General features: G+C 39.8%; 1 protein-coding gene across 2 annotated transcripts in view; it reads left to right on the top strand.

The window, feature by feature from the left end:
* The first annotated feature begins 932 nt into the window (after positions 1–932).
* Positions 933–3,589, top strand: part of LOC121923896 (alpha-1-antiproteinase-like) — a 60,592-nt gene continuing 57,935 nt past the window's right edge. The window contains exon 1 of one of the 2 annotated variants that reach the window (XM_042454832.1): positions 933–1,040. The gene's annotated coding sequence lies outside the window, so the exon portion shown is untranslated. The remainder of the gene's footprint in view (positions 1,041–3,589) is intronic. The other variant, XM_042454848.1, reaches the window with a different exon arrangement.

The raw sequence follows: 3,589 nt of genomic DNA, 5'->3' as shown, positions 1-3,589 counted from the left end.
CATGTAGTTGCCGCAGCCCCAATCTGGCACAAAAAGGAGCAGCTGTAGGCCGCCCCTTAGGGGTGGTCTGTACAGCCCCTTAGCCAGATAATTCACAGATCCTGCTCAGTTCTCCACCAGTCATTGAATGCCCAGGGGGGAGCTGAAGTGGCTAAACAATAAGTCTGGATGGGGATCAAGAGGAGAGTCATAGCATAGTTCTGCTGACAGAGTGTTTATGCTATGCTATGTATGCAGTACAAGATCTCAATGTTTTTGGATCTCTGTAGTTGCTCTGCTGATAGAGGAATTTCCGTGTGTATCCCTTTCCAACCTTTTCTTGAAATTCCTTTGCACCACAATAGCTACTTGGAGGTCAATGACAGAGTGTTCTGAGACTTTCAGGACAGAATTGCAAAGAAAGAAAAGATGATCTTCTCTGAGTTGTCAAATGGTTTTCTGACATTTAAGGATGCTGTGGCACCCTTGGGTATCTTATAGGCACTACAGTTGCCAGATTTGGCAGGAAGTGTGGTGGCAATTGCAGTGCTGGGGAAATAATATGCTTCTAGAAGATTTGTATCTATGGGATCCAATTCATAGTCCTGACACCAAACTGTTGCCAACTTCTGATTGAGATGAATCTATGTTACAGTTATTCACTTATCTCGCTGAAGCTTACCTGCTACCTGAATACTTGGCTGGAAGCCCAGACCTTAAATCATGCCAGCTGTACATTCTGTCCATGAAAATGGAAACACGATTTCCACAAAAAGTAAAATATAGGATCAAAGATGCAGCTGGGACTAAAAAGAGACTGTCCTTATTAAGCAGGAGGAGACTAGGTGTACGTGACTGATGGCTCCAATATGTGCCAAAACAAAAGCAATATATCCATTGCATCATGGTTTACTTTCATCCCTCATGTGTCATCCATATTTGCTTTGTTTAATGGTTAATTGAGAGTACTTAATATTATTTAAGGCTGGTATATGCTGATAAATGACAAAGCGAGCATTAGCATTTCCCACTTCAGTGCTGTAAGAATTTGCTGAAATTCTGTAAGTATAATACATTTCTTCTCTATCTTCCTCTTTATGAGCTAGACTGAGTTGGATATACTGGTCAAGATCTTGGTTTGGGAGATATAAAGTTCCAAAGAGGTGGAACTATGACATGTTTCCTACTCAACCCACCCATCCCATTACTGGTAACTTAGGCCTGATACACTCCTCCAGGAAGTGGTGTCTTCACAGCGATTCTAGGGCTTGGGAGCAAACATGATAAAGGGATAATGTATGTCTTCAAAATTATCCTCAATTATCTTTTCTCTTGCCTTAAAGTTTTAAAAGTCAGTTTTTTCATCAAGGCTAATTATTACTATTATTCCGCTTAATCATTTGGAGTCCAAGTGGATTACAACAATAAAACGAGATACAGTTAAAAATTCTAAAAATCACTATGCCCCCCCCCAGTATAAAAACATAGTAATACTAAAAAGAGATTAAACCAGAAAGACATTAAAACAATAGTATAAAATAACAGTTAAAATCAATAGAAGATTTGTAAGAAATTTATAGCAGGGTCCAGATAGGATGGAAAAGGGGGTGGAGAAAGAGGGGGCGAGACAGGTAAATAGAGGTGGACCTAGTCTGGAATAGCGTCCAAACCATATCTAACCATCTTTGTATCTCTATCACTGACTTTAAAGTGCCCCAAACACAAGATCTAGCAAGTTACCTTTCCCAAAATGTGCCCAATAAATCTTTATGATATTCAATGGGTTTGTTATAAGTTCTTCCAAAACCAACAGAATACCGTTGAACAGCAGCATCACAAAGGGGTTGCTCTTTAACAAGCAAAAATGGTTAAGCTTTACAATGCTAAAAAGGAAGCTATCTGTGCCAGCATCCTTTAGCTGGTAATGATTACCGTATTTCCGTCCTTCCATTGGTTTACAGGCTGATATTCTCCATGGGAACAAAATCAGTTGTTGAGTTGTGAATCAATGCACTGGTAAATCCAGTTAATTCAATTCCTCTACTCTAGTTGGGACTAACAGAAAAAATTGAACCCATGCTTGTTATATATAATTAATTCACAGCCCACTACTCTTGAACAGCGATGATGATGATGATGATGATGATGATGATGATGATGATGATGATGATGTTTTAACTATTGTTTTAATGTCTTTCTGGTTTAATCTCTTTTTAGTATTACATGTTTTTATACTGGGGGGGGCATAAGTGATTTTTAGAATTTTAACTGTATCTCGTTTATTGTTGTAATCCACTGGACTCCAATGATTAAGCGGAATAATGTAATAATTAGCCTGATGAAAAACTGACTTTAAAACTTTAAGGCAAGAGAAAAGATAATGAGGATAATTTGAAGACATACATTATCCTTATCATGTTTGCTCCCAAGCCCTAGAATCGCTGTGAAGACACCACTTCCTGGAGGAGTGTATCAGGCCTAAGTTACCAGTAATGGGATGGGTGGGTTGAGTAGGAAACATGTCATAGTTCCACCTTTTGGAACTTTATATCTCCCAAACCAGATCTTGACCAGTATATCCAACTCAGTCTAGCTCATAAAGAGGAAGATAGAGAAAAATGTATATATACTTACAGAATTCAGCAAATTCTTACAGCACTGAAGTGGGAAAGCTAATGCTCGCTTTGTCATTTACAGCATATACCAGCCTTAAATAATATAAGTACTCCAATTAACCATTAAACAAAGCAAATATGGATGACACATGAGGGATGAAAGTAAACCATGATGCAATGGATATAGCTCTTGTTTGGCACATATTGGAGCCATCAGTCACGTACACCTAGTCTCCTCCTGCTTATAAGGACAGTCCTTTTTAGTCCAGCTGCATCTTTGATCCTATATTTTACTTTTTGTGGAAATCGTGTTTCCATTTTCATGGACAGAATGTACAGCTGGCATGATTTAAGGTCTGGGCTTCCAGCCAAGTATTCAGGGCAGGTAAGCTTCAGCGAGATAAGTGAATAACTGTAACAAGATTCATCTCAATCAGAAGTTGGCAACAGTTTGGTTCAGGACATGATTGGATCCCATAGATACAAATCTTCTAGAAGCATATAGTATTTCCCCGACTTACGCATTGCCACCACACTCCTGCCAAATCTGGCAACTGTAGTGCCATAAGATACCCAAGGGTGCCACAGCATCCTTAAATGTCAGAAAACCATTTGACAACTCAGAGAAGATCATCTTTTCTTTCTTTGCAATTCTGTCCGAAAGTCTCAGAACACTCTGTCATGACCCCAAGTAGCTATTGTGGTGGCAAAGGAATCAAGAAAAGGTTGGAAAGGGATACACACGGAAATTCCTCTATCAGCAGAGCAACTACAGAGATCCAAAAACATTGAGATCTGTACTGCATACAGACATAGCATAAACACTCTGTCAGCAGAACTATGCTATGACTCTCCTCTTGATCCCATCCAGACTTATTGTTTAGCCACTTCAGCTCCCCCTGGGCATTCATGACTGGTGGAGAACGGAGCAGGATCTGTGAATTATCTGGCTAAGGGCTGTACAACCACCCCTAAGGGGCGTGCCTACAGCTGCG

This window comes from Sceloporus undulatus, chromosome 1, assembly GCF_019175285.1.
Source record: "Sceloporus undulatus isolate JIND9_A2432 ecotype Alabama chromosome 1, SceUnd_v1.1, whole genome shotgun sequence".
In the NCBI taxonomy this organism is placed as follows: domain Eukaryota; kingdom Metazoa; phylum Chordata; class Lepidosauria; order Squamata; family Phrynosomatidae; genus Sceloporus; species Sceloporus undulatus.
This window is presented reverse-complemented; position numbering and strand designations above follow the sequence as displayed.